Genomic DNA, 21,308 nt, shown 5'->3' on the forward strand with positions numbered 1-21,308 from the left:
ATATTTTGCACAATCAGAAATGTGAGTAGGAGGAATTAGACAGTCTGGTATAAATCATTATTTCTTAGAAAGGTTGAAGAGGACATTCAGTTTGTTCTTTGTTGTATCTTCACAAACAAAACTTGTTCTTAATAATCTCTTGTTATATATGAAATGATATGTTCACCTTGGTGATTATTCCAAACTGCTGTCATTTGGAATAATAGAGGGTATTATTAGGGGGGGGGGGAAAGAACTTAATTTTTAAAGGGTTCCATTCCAAAATGTGAAGCAGCCAAATTGCCCTATCATTAAATATATTTTAAATGATATGTTTGCAAACAATTGGCATCTATCAATAAAAGAGCTGACAAAAAGTAGAAGAGAACTGAGCACAGAATATTTAGTAGCTTCACTTCTTCACAATGTTTAATAAAATCCACCTATTTTGTCTTCAAGGATCAATATTATAAAAAATATACCCCATTGTATATGTTTCAAAGCTAGTCAGAAATCAGGATTCAAAATAGGAAAAGGTGATATGGGACCTACATGGACATCTCATCATATCTGCGCAAGTCCTGAAGGTCTTCTAGTCATCCAAGATATCTAGGAGTCTTCCAAGGTCCCTCCAACTTTATTATTCTTTGTTGTATAGTATGTTCCAAGTCCAGGGAAATAAAAAAGAGGGATAAAAACACAGAAACTCAATGGGGTGAGCTTCCTGCTGCAAAATTAAAGATCTCAAAAAAGGAGAATATTTGTAAATTAGGGTAGAAATGGGGGGGTCCTTGGTACTCTCTAAGCTTGCAGGTGTTTCATTACTCAAACTTGGTAACATCATCAGTGCCAGTTCTGATGGGAAAAGACCACTCAATTAAAGGTATGTTTGAGATAATATCAATATCCCTCAGTCCTCCCTTTCAAATTGAGTGTGCAGATAAGACAGCATCAATATACCACTATGCCCCAAACTGATAAAGTTGATTCAGAAGAATACAACATTGGTCACAAAGTGATTGAGGTGGATGGATGTGGTCATGTTAAATTCCTCCTCTGTTTAAAGAGAAAAATATCCATTAGGGTAAACATATGTTTAATGTCAAACTAAATTTCATGAATCCACATAATCTCTTAATAAGCCTGTTTCTAAGGAACTTTTTATAAAGCAAATATACTATTGTCTCCCATGCTAGAATTATTTTATTTAATGTAGACATATTGATTACTTTTTCATCTACCCAGTCTATCTCAGTGTAATTAACCATACTAAGAAAGATCACATAGTCTACATTTAATTTACCTCCTTGGCCCACATCACCTGATAATAAACTATTCAGACCATTATCCATTCCACAAGGCTACAGTCAGAGAAAACAAATAGGAAGGATACGTGAGTTCAGATAACAAGAAGCTTTAGAAAACTAGGGTGAAATTATTTTCTCTGTATTCATTAATCCTTGGAACCAAAGTCAATAACAGTAATCATTTTTCCCCCAATCATGACATTCAAGTGATAGGTCTGTGATTATCACAACGGTCAAAACAGTACTTGTCAGCATTAAATCAAACTTATTTCCTCTTACATATTATTTCTTTACATAACATATCCTTGAATGAACTGGAAATTGGGCAGCCATGTATTCTAATTTGAAGTGGAGAGCTACTCTGTATGAAGAGCTATCTGAAGACTGTCTCCATTTGGGGTCTTATCCTTTTTGATAGAGTGCACAGACTAACGTTTGTTTAAGAATAATGAACCATAAAAAGATAGAATAAAGCTTCTGAAATTGCCTATCACACTGAGCACCTGGATGCCTCATTTAGCACACACACACACACACACACACACAGAGAGAGAGAGAGAGAGAGAGAGAGAGAGAGAGAGAGAGAGAGAGAGATAATATCGTCACAAAGTTCTCCACCCAGGTGTGAAGTATTACATTTTATTTAAATTATAATTTCCAAATGTGCACCCATATATATCACATAAAGGAAAGCTTGAAACTTGTTCTTGGAAGCTCCTAAGTCTGGATGGGATGAAAAACAAATTGCTTTTCATCAATCAGCATTCGGAAATGTTGACCATAATCATTATACAGAGGGAGTTGTGCTCCTGATGAACATGGAACTTGTGAACTAGAGCTTCTCCTGGACTTGCACCTGCTGTTCAAATGGCAGGTGGAAGTTATAGCCATGGTGGTCCTTGATTAGTTTTAGCTGGTGTGCCAGTTATCATCCTACAGAAATAGGAAGCCTTGATGATGGTGGCAACTTATGCTTTGATCACCATTTAGTTAGATTACTGTAATATGTTCCACATGGGACAGCCTTTGGCAAGGCCCAGAAGATGAAGCCTCAGCAGATAACTAGATCCTAATTAGACCTAGTTATCTGCGGGATCGTATCCTGCCCCATACATCCCTTCGGCCAATTCGCTCTCACAGAGAGGGACTCCTCCGGGTGCCGTCCACTAGGCAATGCAAGCGGGCCGACGCCCAGGAGTAGGGCCTTCTCTGTGATGGGCCCGACCCTCTGGAATGACCTCCCCCCGGATATCAGGACTATCACCGACCTCCGCTCCTTCCGTAAGAAGCTAAAAACCCACCTATTCAATTTAGCCGGCCTGGCCTAATTCCCAATTTTAGTCCCTCAAGCCTGCATTTTTAAGTTTTTTAGGGGTATGCTTTTTAGTTGTTTTTAATTTTTACTTTTCTGTACAGCTGTATTAGGTTTAATTCGTTTTTAAGGGTATAGGATATTTATCTTTTGTATTTGTTTTAATGAGACGCCTGTACACCGCCCCAAGTCCCTTCGGGGAGAGGGGGCGGTCTATAAATCCTGAAAAATAAAATAAATAAATAAATAAAGATGGAGATGATCCAGAATGTTGCAGCTATATTGTTTACAAGTTAGAATATGTGCCGTCAAGTTGGTTTCAATTCTTAACTCACCACATAGACAATTTTTCACAATATTGCTCTAGGAAGTCTCCCCATGAGACAACCCATCATTGCTGTAGTCATGCCCATTCATCTTGCTGCTGGTTGTCTTTTCTTCTTTTTTTTCCCATCTACTTTCTCAGCATTGTAGATTTCTCAAGGTGGTTGTGTCTTCACATAATGTATTCAAAATAAGACCATTTGATCATTTGTATCTCAAGTGAGAAGTCTGGATTGCTTTGTTCTGTGATCTAATTGTTTGTTTTCTTGATTGACCTGGTATTCAGGAATCATCACTAATGCCAAACTTCAAAAGCATCAATACTCTTTCTGTCCTGCTTCTTCAAAGACCAACTTTCATCACAAGGAAAACAAATTTGATTCTGAATGCTACATGTCATAGCATCTTGGATATCTTTTCCAGGCCTTTGTTGGTGTCATATCGAGTAGTTGTCTGTGGAATATTTCTTGACTACTCATTCCTTTATTGTTGATTGATAGAAGTAATCCACATTTCAATGTCCTTACTATCAATTGAAAGCTGTAGCTATATTGTTGGTTATTACTTTGGTTTTCTTTCTATTTTAACCTTAGTCTGATTTTTTTTCATTGTGCTCCTCCTATTTTGCATCATCAGTTTGGTGCTGACTTTTATCAATCAAACAACCTGAGCTTTCAGGTGTTCCAATGCTGCACTCATCACTACTAACAATTAACTTCATCCACTTTGCAAGGGAATGCAATCATTGATTAAAATAATTCGTTGCATTTGTTAAAAAAAAAAAGGCAAACTAGTTTCACACGCAAGAAACTTCTAAACTCCCTTTGAGTATACTCTATTTGCATGGAACAGTGTGTTAAAAATGAACGTGCTGAAGCTCACTGGAATTAATGAATACAACAACTAAGGATACACTTAAAAGGGCTAATTTAATCCCCAACTTTTCTCTGACTTGGATAATTTTATTTTAAAAATAAAAAGAACACCAGCTTTCTTGGTTACCCAACTAGCTGCCAAATGTACAGGGACCTCAAAGACAGGAATACCAGTAGCTATAGCAATAGCACTTAGAGTTGTATACTGCTTCACAGTGCTTTACCCTCTCTAAGCAGTTTACAGAGTTGGCATATTGCCCCCAACAATCTGGGTCCTCATTTTACCAGTGTGGAAGACAGAGTTAGCCTTGAGCCAGTGATACAAGCGCTGATACTGCCAAAGTGCTGACAATCAGCAGAAGTAGCCTGCAATACTGCATTCTAACCACCGTGCCACCATGGCTTAACATGATCATTGCTCTCCATTGGTATTCCAGGCATGTCACCCATAATTATGGAGGTAGTTCACAGAGACCAAGACTAGTAGCCTGTGCATGCCTGATCTTCCATTAATGTCATTGGTGCCTTCTAAAATCATTTAAACTTGTAACCTTTCCCCACATCATTTGGCAGTAGTGTGTATGTGCCTTCGAGTCAGTGGTGACTCCTAGCAAGTGTCTGGACTTGATTTCTGCAGTTTAGTTGGCAAGGTTGTTGTTTTTTTCCCCAAAAGTGATGCCAACATCTTCAAGAAGAAAACTGCTCAGCAAACACCAACAAGCCAATATTTCAATCCTAAATTTCAGATATTTTCTGCTTTTACTACTTCATTATTACACTTAAAGATTTGCAGTCATTCTAGGATATAATTTAAATAATTTATTAATGTCCATCTGCCATATGTATTCTGAAGGGAAATGAAGACATTTTCAAGCTATCAAAAGAAGTCAAAATCCAGATGAATTGCAGTTAGGTTAGAAGCTCTCGTAGAGTTCAGTGGCAGGAGTTCTGCTTGCTTAAGAAACTGACTGAGATTTCTCAATCCAACACAAAGATTATCATCACCTTAAAATGTACTTCTTTTCTTTTTTCTTCTTGTGACAACAGATTCAATGATAAATAATGAACTACCAGCAGAGGGCAGCCTTAAACTATCAGAAATATTTGTGTTGTACAGCAGGCAATTATCCCGACAATAAAGTAAAATTTATTGCCATTATTCCATGCTTACCGTTCCATAGATATAATGCAAAACTGAATACCTTAGCATTCATTTTGCCTGGTGGCATAAAAACTGGTTTATTTATTTTTATTTCTTTATTTATATCCCATCTTTATTATTTTTATAAATAACACAAGGTGGTAAAGACACACAATACTCTTTCTACTCATGTTTTACCCTATAGCAGTGATGGCGAACCTATGGCACAGGTGCCACAGGTGGCATGCGGAGCCATTTGTCAGGGCACACAAGGGCACCCTTTTTAAAGCCATTTTTTGCCCTCCCCAGGCTCCAGAGGCTTTATAGGAGCCTGGGGAGGGCGAAAAGAGCCTCCCTCCTCCCCCGGAGGCCCTCCGGAGGCTTCATGAGCTTCTCTGAAGTCTCCGGAGCGCAAAAAACCAGCCCTACAGGCAAATTGGAAGTTCGGGAATGGACTTGCGGTTTGCTTGGAGGTTTGTTTTGACTGCTCCGGATGCTTCAGGGAAGCATCCTGAAGGTCCCTGAAGCTTTCGGGGTGCTCAAAATGACCCTCGAGCAAACCGGAAGTCCATTCCCGAACTTCCAATTTGCCTGTAGGGCTGGAAGTTCGGGAATGGACTTCCGGTTTGCTCGGAGGTTCATTTTGACTGCTCCGGAGGCTTCAGAAAAGCGTCCTGAAGGTCCCTGAAGCCTTTGGAGCTCTTAAAATGACCCTCCAAGCTTGGAGGTTCGTTTTGACTGCTCTGGAGGCTTAAGGGAAGCATCCTGAAGGTCCCTGAGTCCTTCGGAGCGCTCAAAACGACCTTCCAAGCAAACCGGAAGTGACTTCCGGTTTGCTTGGAGGTCGTTTTGACTGCTCCGGAGGCTTCAGGGAAGCCTCTTGAAGGTCCCTGAAGCCTCCAGAGGGCTTCCACGGGATGGGGGAGGCTGTTTTCGCCCTCCCCAGGCTCCTATAAAGCCTTTGGAGCCTGAGGAGGGCGAAAAAAGCAAAAAATGGGGGGTCATGCCTTTAGTGCACTGGTGGGTCGCGCATTGTATTATGGGTGCGACACGCATGCACACGACCCCCCCTTTGCTCCCCCCACTTATAGCACGCGAGCCAAAAAATGTTCGCTGCCATCGCTGCCCTATAGCAACAACCCGGTGAAGTGAGTTGGGCTTAGAGAGAGAGTGACCAACTCAAAGTTATCGGCTTCTGACACATTTGTTTTTATCTTGTATGAACATAGCACTAAGTCAGTTAGGAACCCAAGGACCCTTCCCCCTCGGTTTTGTAGGATGTCTGCAGTGGAATCTCTCTACCAGGCGCGGCGCCCTACAGTCCTTACTATCAACCCATGATGCCTCTGACAGGGGATAACCTTTCCATAGAACAAGGTACTGTAACCGCCTTCTGTGCCACCTGGTGTCTAGTATATCTTGCACTTCGTAGTGCTGTTCCCCATCTACAGTGACCAGGGCTGGAGGCCATAACACGTCTCCTCTGATATCAGATGCCTGTGTTGATCAGATCGGACTGCAGTGGAAGACTGAATGTGTTTTCCCCAATAGGGAGGGAGAGCCTTAGCTGTACTGTAATGGGGTTAACAACCCACACGATGGGGAAAGGCCCAATGAATTTGGGGACAAGTTTCTTACATGGCAAAGTCAGCCTGAGATATTTAGTGGGGAGGTATACCCTCTGGCCCATGTGGTAAGGTCTTTGTGCCTTCTGCCTTTTATCAGTGTCCTTTTTATATATGATGAAAGACTGATGTAATGCATCTCTCACCACTTTCCAAACTTTTGCATCTGGGCTATCCACTCCTACGAAGTCATGTCATCTGGGTGCACTTGGGGATACTCCGGAATTGGGACAAACTCTCCCCTCCCCCCAGTAGCCATGTGGAATGGGGTAAACCCCGTACTTTTGTGTACTGCATTATTGGGGGAACAACCAGCCATGCATGTAACTGATTGGCCGGCCTCCTGGTTTTTTACAGATCCAATTCGTCCATGGGAACAGATAGCCATGGACTTCATCGTGGATTTACTGGACAGTCAAGGGTACAAGGTCATTTAGACGATAATAGATCTGTTCTCCAAACAAGCATTGTAGCATGTACCAGCCTTCCATCTGCTAAGAAGCTGGCCATACTATTTATTGTCTATATCTATAGACTCCATGGCATCCCCAAATGGATAATTTCTGACAGGGGAATGCAATTCACTGCCCAGTTCTGGCGCAACTGTGATAAATACGTGCTAGAATCAGAATCAAGCTGAAAGGGACCTTGGAAGTCTTCTAGTCCAGCCGTCTGCTCAAGCAGGAGACCCTATTCCATTTCAGACAAGTGACTTTCCAGTGTCTTCTTAAAAACCTCCAGTGAAGAAGCACTCACAACTTCTAACGGCAAGCTGTTCCACTGGCTAATTGTTTTATTAACAAAGATGATTAGGGGACTAGAGACTAAAACATATGAAGAACGGTTGCAGGAACTGGGTATGTTTAGCTTAAGAGAAAGAAGGACTAGGGGAGACATGATAGCATTGTTCCAATATCTCAGGGGTTGCCACAAAGAAGAGGGAGTCAAACTATTCTCCAAGGCAACTGAGGGTAGAACAAGAAGCAATGGGTGGAAACTAATCAAGGAGAGAAGCAACTTAGAACTGAGGAGAAATTTCCTGACAGTTAGAACAATTAATCATGGAACAGCTTGCCTCCAGAAGTTGTGAATGCCCCAACACTGGAAGTCTTTAAGAAGATGTTGGATAGCTATTTGTCTGAAATGGTATAGGGTTTCCTGCCTAGGCAAGGGGTTGGACTAGAAGACCTCCAAGGTCCCTTCCAACTCTACTATTGTATTGTATTGTATTGTATTGTATTGTATTGTATTGTATTGTATTGTATTTTCACTGTTAGGGAGTTTCTCCTTAATTCTAGATTGCTTCTCTTCTTCATTAGTTTCCATTCATTGTTTCTTGTATTTTGGTGCTTTGGAAAACAAGTTGACCCCCTCCGCTTTGTGGCAGTCCCCCCAAATACTGGAATTCTGCTATCATGACCCCACCCGTAGTCCTTCTTTTCTCTAGACTGGCCATACCCAATTCTTGCAACCGTTCTTCATATGTTTTAGTCTCCAGCCCCTGAATTTTGATCAAACGACCATGGGAATCCTTCAATGGTCGTATGTGTGAAATAGGGTCATAAGTCACTTTTTTCAAATGAACATGGGAGCCCTTCAATGGTCGTAAGTGTGAAATAGGATCACGTCACTTTTTTCAATGCTTTTGCAACTTCAAATGAATGTTGTAAGTCAGGATAGAATTCTATTGTTTGAAAGAGCAGTAAAACAAATGTAACACACACTTGCTACCTTTACCTTGACAAATTTCTATGCTTAGGTATAGAAATCCCACACAGAAGAGAGCAGTTGTGGCTATCATCTTCTACTAGTCCTTACCAGACTAGCTAAACTCTTTGAACCAATGTGGGATGCTCTGTGGGAATTGAAATGTCTGCTGCTGAAGGTTTTCTTTCCTGGAATAATCAAGGGTAAGAAATCACTGTATCCAGAGCTTTCTGGTTGATTTCACAGACTGATGAGATTGATTTTGGGCACAACTGGAGCGTCACATATAAAGCGCTACAATTCTGTCGGCTGTCGGAAAAGGATCTGGATAGAAAACTTGCTGCCCTGATTTGTCAGCTCTTCTCCACTACAGTAATAAGGACCGTGCTGCCTTTATTTTAGGATAATAGGTGAAGGAAAAAGATTGAGGGCTTCCTCCAGCCTCATTTGTCCTCCTACCAAGCATTGTGACGCTGAGCTTGTCGATCAAAAAGGTCGGCAGTTCAGCGGTTCGAATCCCTAGCACCATGTAACAGGAGTGAGCTCCCGTTACTTGTCCCAGCTTCTGCCAACCTAGCAATTCAAAAGCATGTAAAAATGCAAGTAGAAAAATAGGGACCACCTTTGGTGGCAACGTAACAGCATTCCATGCAACTTTGGTGTTTAGTCATGCTGACCACAAGACCACAGAGACATCTTCAGACAGCGCTGGCTTTTTAGCTTTGAAACGGAAATGAGCACCGCCCCCCAGAGTTGAGAATGACTAGCACGTATGTGCAAGGGGAACCTTTACCTCAGTGGTGGGTTCCGGATCCCGGTGCAACCGGTATGGTGCAACGTGGCCGGTGTCCACCACATGAACATGCGCAGCATGTGCGCACACACGTGCATACACTCCGTGCGCATCAGCGAAAGCCCTGAAGAGCTCAAATACCAGTAAGGAGCATGGGCAGGTGGGTGGGCCCTCCAGAGCACCATACTGGAACGCACCGGCTGGCACCGGTACGCTCGTACCGAGGCATATCGGTCATAACCCACCACTGCTTTACCTTTACCTTTTTAATCACTCGCTTTAAAATGAGGTGGGATGCCTCTTTGGCAAGTGCAGGCAAGAGTTTAGAGCAATGTATTTAATCACCCCTCAAGTTGCCCAACAGAGTTGCACTGCATCCATTGTCCACTGGGATATTTTGGATATAGAGCAGTCTTCTGAAAGAGCCCTATCCCCAAGTAAAAAAATAGCCCAATTGAAAATCACAAATAAGTACAGGGAGTCAATATTTGGGGTGCCTGGAGGGAAAATCAGGCAACCATGGCTGAAGAGAGAGACTGATTGCAGTTGGAGGTATGTGGCTAGCTCCAGACATCAAAGCTCCAGACATCCAAGCTGTGATGCCTTTCCAGCGGCAGAAGCAAGAAAGGATGAGTACTGGTGGAAATTAGCCCCCAAATCAGATGACGTTGAGTTCCCTTACCCCAGTTCCCAGATCAGGAAGGGTCTCAAGAGGCAAGAGTGAACTGGAGGTGGGACAGGGCACAACCCAGGCTCCCAAAGCCCCAGACAGAATCCCTGGGGAGGAGTAACAGAGGGAGGATTTTGACCAGACCACCCTTCATGATGAGGGGCCATCATGCCGCCCAAAAGAGAGGATAGGGACATCTATCTGAGATGCTACAGATGCAGGGGGATAGGCCACATGGCATCTGCGTGCTCAACCCCAGCCCTGAAACCAGAGCCAGACCTATCACCCAGGGCACGACCAGAACGAGGCCCCAAACAGGCCATCAACACATCCCAGCCCTCCAGGCTGCAGAGGCCCCTTCCCCCTCGGGCGAAAGGGGTGGAACCCAAGGTAATGAAAACCAGTCGCCTGAATCCTATGAGAGCGAGGACGAGGGAGAAAACACCCCAATGGTGAGTGAACCAATTCACCCTTTCCAATACACCTCACAACCCCAAAAACAGGAAACTAGTAGGATTTTCAAGCCCTAATAGACTCAGGCTGTACTAGGTGCTTGATCAACCTAACCACAGTCCTGAAACTGGGATTAGAGCAAAAAGCCTGGCCCACTCAATCCAGTTGTAACAGGTCGATGGGTCCCTAATGGGAGGATTGTATGCCACCCACCTGACTGAACCAGTGAGGCTAGAGCTAGCAGATCACTGAGAAGTAATTTGATTCATAATAGCTCCCAAAATAACAGTCATACTGGGACTTTCCTGGCAAGACAAGTGGGGACCGACCATCTGGTGACAAGGGGGTACCTGCAGACCTAGGATATCAAGGGCCCCTCAATCCCTCCCACACCAAAAGGGCCCACCAGAACAACTGGCAACCACATCCAACAAAACCCCAGAAGCCAAACAGATCCCAAGGAAATATCAGGACCTCGCAGAAGTATTCAGCAAGACCAAGTGCGATGTTCTGCCTCCTCACCATGAGGCAGACTGCGCCATCGAAATCATCCCTGGGGCAAAACTACCCAAGCCCAAACTGTACGCCATGATGCCCCAGGAAATGCAAGAGATATGCAAATACATAGACAAAAACTTTACTTTACTTTATTTCAAACTTTTATACCGCCCCCTCTCCCAAAAAAACCTAGCAAAGGGGTTCATTGACCCAGCCAAGCCATGTCCACCAGTCCTCTTCAAAGAAAAAAAGAAGGAACTATGAGCTTGTGTGTGGACTTTTAGGGAATAAATGCAGTGTGTGTACACAACCTATACCTTCTCCCCTCGTGAAGGACATGCTATCTCATCTGGCCAAGGGAAAAGTCTTCACCAAACTAGACCTCAGAGAAGTATACTACCAAGTACGTATCAGAGAGGGAGATGAGTGGAAAACAGCATTCAACTGCCCCCTAGAGAGCTTTCAATTCAAAGTGATGCCTTTCAGACTGCAGGGGGGGCAGCAGTATTCATGCAGTTAATAAACAAGGTGCTGCATGAGCACCTCTATAAGGGGATCCTCATCTACCTGAATGACATCCTCATTTACACTAAGACCATGGACAACCACATAGCCCTGGTCCGCCAAGTATTGGAAAAACTCCTGGCAGCCAACCTGTATGTCAAGGTATCAAAATGCAAATTCCACCGGGCACGGTTAGAGTACCTGGGTACCGAGTGTCAAATGAGGGAATAGAGATGGACCCAGCCAAAGTACAAGCTGTCCTAGGCTAGCAACCCTCTCGCACCCGCAGACAGCTACAAAGCTTCCTAGGGTTCGCGAACTTCTACAGGCAATTCATCTCCTCCTTTGCGAAGATTGTCAAACCCCTGACATACATCTTAAAGACAGGGAGCCTAGGAACAAAACCTCATCTGGGACAACCCCCACAGTGGGACCTAACTTGCCAAGAGGCGTTCGAAACACGAGAAGAAATGTTTGCAAAGAAGCCGGTGCTGAAGCATCCTGACCCTGAGCAACCCTTCATGATCCAGGCAGACACCAGTGACATGGCAGTGGGAGTGCTGCTACTCCAAAGGAACAACCAAAGAAACTTACAACCCTGCGCCTACACCTCTCACAAACTCAAAGACACAGAGAGACGATGGGCCACATGGGAAAAGGAGGCTTTTGTATGAGATGGGCACTGCTAATCTGGAGACACTTGTTGGAAGGGGGCCAGAAACCTGGACTTTGAAGTGTGGACAGACCACAAAAATCTGGAGGCCCTCAGGATTCTGCAGAAACTATCACCCAAACAAGTCTGATGGGCTCAATACTTCAACAATTTTAAAGCACATCCCACGGGGGAGGAACTTTCTAGCTGATGCCCTCTCCCACATGCCCCAGTACAAATGTGAATGGGAGCAGGTAGCAGCCATCATTCCCTCTACTCAAATAGCTCCCCAAATGACTACCAGGCGGCAATGCCGTGACTGGCAAGACCAACCTGCAAGCGACCTAACCATGAGACTCAAAACTGAACTTCTAGCAGACTCCTGGTTCCGGAACAACCAACACATCTTGACAAAAAGAGATGACCTCACATGGAAGAGGACGAAACTCTATGTCCCAGAATCCCTACATACCCTAATTCTCCAGAGGAGCCATGACGCCAAACCAGCAGGCCACTTTGGGTTCCTAAAGACTTTACACTTAGTCCGGATGCAGTTCTGGTGGCCTGGCATAAAGAAAGATGTGGATAGTGATGTGAAAAGTTGCACCATCTGTGCCTCAATGAAGAAACAACCATGAACCACCACCACCACCACCCGGACTTCTGCAAACAGTAGCAGAGCCATGGGAGGAGATTGTAATGGACTTTATACTAGAGTTGCCAAAAAGTGGGGGAAATATAGTGATTTGGACTGTAATAGACCTATTCTCCAAACAGGCACACTTCATACCCTGCAATGGACTACCCTTGGCTCAGAAGCTGGCCAAACTGTTCGTGAAGCACATCTACCACCTGCATGGAGTACCTCGAAGAATTATCTCAGACAGAGAGGTCCAGTTTACGGCTAAGTTATGGAGGGAGTTCCTGCGGCCCATTGGGTCATCCCAGGGTCTTAGCTCAACTTTTCATCCAAGCACCAATGGGCAGCAGAGAGACTGAATGCCATGGTAGAGCAGTACCTGAGGTGCTACATGAACTATCAGCAATCCAATTGGGCAGACCTCTTATATTTTGCTGAGGTCACGTACAATAATGCTGTTCACAGTAGCACAGGATTCACACCGTTCAAAGCAGTGAGCGGCATGGACTTCGTCCCAATGCCTGAGTATCCAAGGGATCCCCCCTCTTCAGTGAGCTTGACTGATTGGATGTCGATGCTGAAAGCAACCTGGGAAAATGTCAAAAAAGCACTCACTAAAGCGGCACAAACCTATAAGAAACAGGCATATAAACACCGGGCTTCGCAAGGGCCATTCCAGGTGGGAGAGAAGGTTTACCTCTCCACAAAATATTTGAGACTAAAAGTCCCTAGCAAGAAACTGGGCAAAAGTTTATGGGACCAATCCCCATCAACCCAGTCACAGTGCAATTGAAACTGCTTGGTTGCTGGGGAAGATACATCCAGCATTCATAGTAGCCTCTTAAAACCTGTGATCAGATCCAATCTTAGACCACTACCCTGGGAGCCCCCATGCCTTATGGTCATAGGGGGCCAACCCATTATGAGGTTCAATGAGTCCTTGATTCGAGGTGGCACAGGAGACAACTCCAATACTTAATCAAGTGGAAGGGCTACCCCTTATCAGAGGCAACTTGGGTTGGAATACCCAGTAGGAATACCCAGGCTGATCGCTTTATAGCAAAATACCATGCAGAAAATCCAGGCAAGCCTGGGGGAGGAGCACATCCCTAAATTATATACCTGTACTCTAATTGTTTTTGTGTCCCACAGGTCATTTTTGGGGCTAGTGAGGGGAGCCAGATGTCAACTTGTAAAGTGTTTCCATGTCTATTATCAAATAGACATAGAAAAGAGAGGGGAATTTCATGCACACCTTTGGCCACAGTCTGATCTCATATTTCTACAGCCAGTGTGTGGGGTGCAAAGTTCACAGCCTGCTGCAGCACCTCGTTGATGGATATGATTTATGGCACAGACTGAGGGGAGGGGAGAGACATGGATAAAGTGCAAAGAACATTAACCAGAAATCAGTTTCGACTCCGCAGAAGAACATGCCAAAATGTTGATCCTAATAAATGACTGGATTTCTTTTGAACTTTGTCTCGAGGCTCGTAAATTAATTAGGTCATCTTTTGGAAACTTCACAACATCATCTATATAGCAGGGATGCAGTGGCTCAGTGGCTAAGATGCTGAGCTTGTCGACAGTTCGGTGGTTCAAATCCCTAGCACCGCATAACGGAGTGAGCTCCTGTTACTTGTCCCAGCTTCTGCCAACCTAGCAGTTGGAGGCCTAGCAGACCACGGATACGTCTTCTGACAGCACTGGCTCTTCAGCTAGTCGGGAACGGCTAGCACATATGTACAAGGGGAACCTTTACCTTTATACAGCTGACAAAAAGGTTAGTAAAGCCTTCATTGTACATATATATCAGAGAGAAGAAAAGTGCTTGAATATACATAAGAGGAACCATCTTATCTTGTGTAAGAGTGACTTTAAGTCAATGGTAACACATATTAAATGCCTGGATAAATCCATGATTTCAAAAGTGGTTTGCCATTGTCTTTTAGCCAGGGCAGAGGGAAGTAGACTCTCCCAAAGTCATCCAGTTGGCTTTGTGCCTAAGGTGGATCTATAAAACTGTTTCTAACCACTACACCAAACCTAACAACCTCAATTGTAAGCAACAAGAAACAATTGAAATGAAGGCAAATTGTGTTTTTTGCCCCATAGACAGTAATGGTGAGCCTTTTCTGTACTCAGTGCCCAAATAGAGTTGAACACACACACGCGCACTGGAGAACTGGAAACCCAAAGACCAGGTGGCTGGTGCACATGTGCGCATCAGCCACCTGTTCTTTGGGTTTCCGGTGCGCACATGCACTCTGGCCAGCTGGTCTTCATGTACACTGGAGAATCAAAAACCTGAAGACCAGCTGGTCAGTGTGCATGCTGGTCTTTGGGTTTCCAGCACTCAGGCGCATGCAAAGACCAACTGGCCAGAGCGCATGCACACACCAGAAATCAGAAGAGCATCTGGCAATAGTGCGCATAGCCACAGAGAAGGCTCTGCATGCCACCTCTTGGACACGTGTGCCATAGGTTCACTATCATGGCCATAGACCCATTTACTCTGCATGAAGACGGATCCAACCTTTCTAATCTACAACTGGTTGAGCATCCTTTTAACCACCCTATTTGCATGGATTGTGTAGAAGAGCCATGTTAGTCTGTGTAGACAAAAATCAAAAGGAGTTTGGTGGCAGCTTTTCAAACCAGCATGTTTTATTAATTTAATGGATAATAAAATAATATTTTAGAATTTAATATTTGTTTTATTATTATTTACCTGCTGTTTGTCTTTTTAAAATTCATGGCCAGTGAGTTTCAGTAGCATTTTTTTTCCAAATTCAATTAAAAGCAGATTTAGGAATTGGATATTTGCATTGTGTATATCTGGTGACATCTTATTGAATTTAATTAAATGGTTAAATAAATAAATATCCACATTTTCTACCTTTCACTCATACACAGAAGAAAAGCCATTAACCAAACTAGATACTAAATTCCATTACATATATCCCTGCATTTACTATAATTATTTTAATTATTTTTATATTCTTTATCTGATGCATTTGAAGTTTATTTTCTGACTCATTTCAAAAATCTTCCTTCTCATTCTTGTTTAAAGCAAGAAAAACAGGAGTTTCGCAACTCAAATTAATCATTTTTAAGCCCACACAAATACCAGTGTTGACAGAAGGTAATTATTGCCTGCAGCTTAATGCTGCGGTTTACCATGCTGTAGTAAATTTTGAACATAAAAGTGATTTGTAGGTAGGAGATGAGACTGGCAGATATTATTTCACAATGAAAAACCAGCAACTCTACTGTGTGCTTGTAAGAAATAGAAAATATGAATAACATATGCAGGCAGAAAAGCCTTATATAGGCTCGTAATCCTATTAAAGGTGATTAAATGTCCTTTTTTTTCCCTTGACTTCGTCAGCGTATGCAAATATTTGAAAACACATGGCAACTACTTTGCAGTTCGATGTTTTCAAAATTATATCTATGCAACATTCCCGTGCACCATTAAAATATCAAAGTAATAACATCAAAATATTAATATCAAAATATTTTTTTAAAACATATTGGGCAACTCTTTCAGCAGCTGATTTTGAAGTGATTGTTACTCTAACATTTGCTTTGAATGATGCATATCCATCATCATTATTCTGATAATCATCAAAACAGTCTCTTCTTCAGCAACTCCTGAGAGTTCCCAGAACATTTTCACCACGCAAACACATGCACATACACACACACCCTGACTCACAACTGCTGCGTTCCCATGGTGCACCTAGTGAGGTCAGAGATACAAAATATGCATTTGCTCAATCTGTCAAGATTGGTTAGTGTGAATCTTGATTTGTGTTGTATATTTGTATATGTGTGCATGGTGTACAATGTGTACAAATCTAGTCCATTTACTTAATGTATAGCTCATTCTTTTGTGCAAACTATTGAAGCCTGAAACCACAAACGAGGCGTCAATCTTGCTGAGGTAAACGGAACAACTTTTATTTCAACAGAACAATGCTCAAGGCAACTACAGAACAGTTCAGCACCTTGCTCTGCGTGACAGCTGTCAAGCAGAGCAGCCAATGGTAACACAGTAAAAAGCCCGCTTCCAGCCAGGCACGTCTTAGCCAATAGGCGCGAGCCTTTAGTTGCCGGGCTATCAGTCGTATGTCGAGGGCTTGCAGCCGGTCATAAGTCGAGGACATTACACAAACCCACAAGATTGGTTAATGTAGCAGGTAGCTTATGCAAACATGGGAATCTAGATGAATTTAGGGCAAATCCAAACTTGGTTCTTTTCCTCTAGCTGGATTTCTATTAAATGGCTGAGGACATGCCAAAGAGGTCAGCCAAGCTAGAAAAATCAATTTTTTTTTCTTTTGTCGCTGTGTGTTTGTGTGTCATGATCTTCTTTTAATGAACCCATAATCCCTTGCGGGATGGAGTCTGGACAACTGAATGGAGCACAGTCTTTACTGGTCCTTCCTGTCGCCAATGCTAAGGTTTTTTCAGCAGATATAGTTATCATTGTCCCCAGAGAGAGAAAAATCTGCCTCCACCTAGGATCAAACTCGCAGCCACCTGATTGTGAGGCTGGAACTCCACCTCTAGGCCAGTGTGTGTGTGTGTGTGTGTGTGTGTGTGTGTTTGGCAGAACCTCAGACCAGAATCAGGATAATTTCCTCCTAAAGCAAGGGTGGACCATGGATGAATATCCATCATCATTATTCTGATAATCATCAAGAGTCTCTTCTTCAGCAACTCCTGAAAAAAAATTTTTCTTATGGAGTTACATGGTTGCATTATTTTAGGTAGATGTAGAAGAAGAACCTTCACAGCATAGCAAATTTGGAAGCAGATGCAGGGTTACTACAGGGCAAGGTTTATGTGTAGTTATTGTTCCAAACATTGTTCCCTTAGCTGAGTTTTGCCATTTGAAGAGATGGAGGGCACAGCTATGCATTCCATTGATAAATAAATTACTCACATTAATCAGACACATCGTAAAATCCTGCTGTTGGCATCATTGAGTCAGAGAAGAAAAAGTCTTTATTTTATTTTGCTTCCATTTGAAGCTGACATCATTTACTGGGCATCTAACTTTGAATTGTCCATCCCAACAACTGTTTATATCTTCTGAGGAGAAAATTCATAATGTGATGTCCGTCTCTAACTAAAGACACTCAAAACAGAAGCTGTGGAACTAGCTCTGGTTTCTTAAATGTAGCCCTTTGTTTGTTGCAGGGAAGCTTTTCAAATCCCTAGGACTTGGACCTAACCAGAATGACCATGAAGCAATCAGAGCCTTCTGAGATTTAAGTCCAGTTACAGCCCATTGCTAAGTTTCCCTCCAGTCGTTTCTTTCCCTGGAGCAACCCTGATGACTTGGGATTTCACAGGGTGGAAGGGCTTCCACTCAGCATTTGGATCCAAATCAGATAATTAGCCCATATTATGAGTCACCATGAGTTCTGGAGAGCAGAGGAATTCACTTAACTTCCCTACCGGTTCGCAAATGGGAGCGTGCTTACGCATTACATCGGGGAAGGGTGGGCGGAGCCTCCAGTAGCTACTGCTACTGGTTTGCCCAAACCAGAGAGAACCGGCTGAATACCACCTCTGGTTCTGGAAGCCAAGAAGCTTGCTGAGCTTCTTGGCCTCCTTTTTCTTTCACCCTCGTTTTTGGGGAACTACCATAAGGCGCTCCTGCTCGCTAATATTAAAGTGTTTATTCCCTCTTTCTCTTTCCACTTCTCTATTGCACAAGTTTATATAGATATGCATTGGGCCTGGTTTTTCCCCACTAAAAGCTACATTTTGTCTGCTGTTTCTTTGTTAGCTACCAGGAATTGTTCACTACTACTCTGTCACTACTACTCCTTAAATGCTATTTCCCCAATGAATGCTCCTTTCCCCTTCAATGCTTCTTCCTCCAATGAGTGTTTTATGAACTATTTTATGTTTCAATTTATATTCCCTTATCTATCCCACTTTCAAAGGCCTTTAAATGCTATTTCCTCAATGATAGGTACCCTCTTTTACCATTTACCATGGCCATACATGCTATTGGATTAATTACCCTATTGCCAGGAGAGGAGATACAGAAGGTTGTAAGTAGCTGAAGGGAAATCAGAAGCCCTATGAAAGATGAGCCTGCGAGATGAAGCTGTGTTAATAGAGTAGAATAGAATTCTTTATTGGCCAAGTGTGATTGGACACACAAGGAATTTGTCTTTGGTGCAAATGCTCTCAGTGTACATAAAGAAAAATAAAATAGAATACATTCATCAAGAATCATAAGATACGACACTTAGTGATAGTCATAGGTTACTGATAAGCAATCAATTATACTAGGAAAGAAATAAAACAATATAAATTTTAAAGATACAAGCAACATGTTTATAGTCATAAGTGGAAAGAGATAAGTACTAGGAAAGAGATAGGTACTAGGAAGGAAGAGGAGAATAATAGTAATATGATCTTAGTAGAAAATTTGACAGTGTTGTGTGGATTAGTTGTTTAGCAGAGCGATGGCATTCAGGAAAAAAACTGTCCTTGTGCCTAGTTGTTCTGGAGTGCAGTGCCCTATAGCGTCGTTTTGAGGGTAGAAGCTGAAACAATTTATGTACAGGATGTGAGGGGTCTGTAAATATTTTCACAGCCTTCTTTTTGATTCCTGCAGTATACAGGTCCTCGATGGAAGGCAGGTTGGTAAAGCAACCTCCCTATGGCCAACCAGTGCTCCGAAGGTCACAATGCGTCCCCAGACAGGTCACAATGCGTCCCCGGGGAGAGGGGGCGGTCTAGAAATCTAATTAATAAATAAATAAAAGTAATATGGTCCCAGAAGATCATAAACTTCATTATGTGGTTTTATATTATAAAACTATATTACATATTTTATATGGGGTCTGAGACAATTCCTCTTCACTCAGCGCAGGCCAAATGGTTGAACACTCATAAAGGAATGCAAGACTATTGTCAGTGAGAAGAGTATTAGCCAGCTAGATAATAAAGGTTAAGGGTGAAGGGACCCACAGTTATAAAGAAAAAAAAATCTGGGAACTCTTAACCTTCCATGAAAACCCCCAGGGAATGTTGATACAGTTTGTTCATCTTACACAGGGTACATTTCCACATTCTTGTATGCCTATAACTATTACCACTCCCTTTTCTTCTGTGTTATTTCAGATTCTTTCGCATGTAAATATTTGAAAACTTGTTCTCCTAATTCTAGCCATTCAAAAGGTTCAATTGATACATTATCTTTTCGTGGGTGGAACAGCTTGGGACCATATTAATCTTTTATCAGTTTATCAAACTTGTGTGTGTGTGTTGTACTGTAATGATTTTTTTTTACAAAACTGTAACATTTAAAAAAAGAAGGTGGGGTAAAATAAACAAACCGATTTAACAAATGTGTAACCATTTTACCTGTTCATTGACAATTCTATTCCTACAATAAAGCTTAAGTCAATATTTTTGTGAAATAATAATTCCACACCCAATGAACAGAGAAGAGTAATTTCTAAAAATAAAAATGGCTAGATATGATATTGTAAGATGAAGCCTGCAGGACAGGTACCAGCGTGTAAAAGTTATTAATACGTGTTACTGACTTATATGATAGAATGTTAGATCATTGCATATATATATTTCCTATCAAAAAAAGCTGACTTGCGATTTTAAAAAACACCAAGTTGTCATTTTCCCATGTTGAAATCTCCTTGACACATGTCCTGAATTTATAATAATTATTTCCTTGTCCACCACTATCCACTTATATTGAGATAATAATGGAGGGCTTTCATTTGTATGTTGAAAGGTCCAAAGTAATCATGTTTGCTTCTTAATCATTTTCAAGACCCTCAAAATGAAAACAAAATAATACTCTTCCATCCATATCTCCACTTGGCCTTATTCTTTGCATTTCTAGCTTAAATTATATTAAATTACATTATATCTTAAAAAGCTGTAACTTTAAAAAATCCTAATTTTATTTTGGGCTGTCTACATACAGTAAAACATATTTAAATCACTTAATCACTTAAGACAGAAGAAAAACGCATTGAGCTAGCTTAAAATTAAAAGAGAAAGGAATGCTTTATCATCTAATAATATAAAAATAAGATGCAGGTAATGAGGAAACTCTAGGTATATATTATTATATATACACCTATTTTGTGTGTGTGTGTGTGTGTGTGTGTGTGTGTGTGTGTGTTATGTCAAAGCACCTGGTATGCACAAATATGGGACGGAGGATACTGCTTCCCTTTTGACTTTCAGCTCCACCCAGGGAGCCTTCCATTTTTGTGTTGCATTTGTGCTGATAAATAAATAATATGCTCCCTCCCATATTTGCGCATACCAGATGCTTTGACATAACACTTACTTATTTCCATGGCTCAGCTGATAAGGGAGGAGAGCTTGTGGCTTAGTGGCTAATACAACTGCCTAGCATGCAAAATCAGCCCAGGTTAAAATCCCAGTAAAGGGTATGTCTAGCTGATGAGAGCTAAATAGCTTGAAATAGATCTATACTAGTCTACCTTTATTTATTTATCAGCACAAATGCAACACACACACACACACACAAATTATTTATATATGTATATACCATATTTTTCAGAGTATAAGACGCACTTTTTCCCTCAAAAAAGAGTCTGAAAATCTGGGTGCATCTTATATACTGAATACAGCATTTTTGGCCTCCCAAAACCCCACCCTTCACCAAAATGGCTGTGCAAAGCCTTTAGGAAGCTTCCAGAGTGCTCCTGGGGGCTGGGAAGAGCGGAACGAAAAATGGGCCGTTTTTTGCTCAATTTTGAGCAGTCCCCAGGAGCACTCTATAAACCTCATAA

The sequence above is a fragment of the Natrix helvetica genome (genome assembly GCF_964273705.1).
Source record: "Natrix helvetica genome assembly, chromosome: 5".
NCBI classification, from domain to species: domain Eukaryota; kingdom Metazoa; phylum Chordata; class Lepidosauria; order Squamata; family Natricidae; genus Natrix; species Natrix helvetica.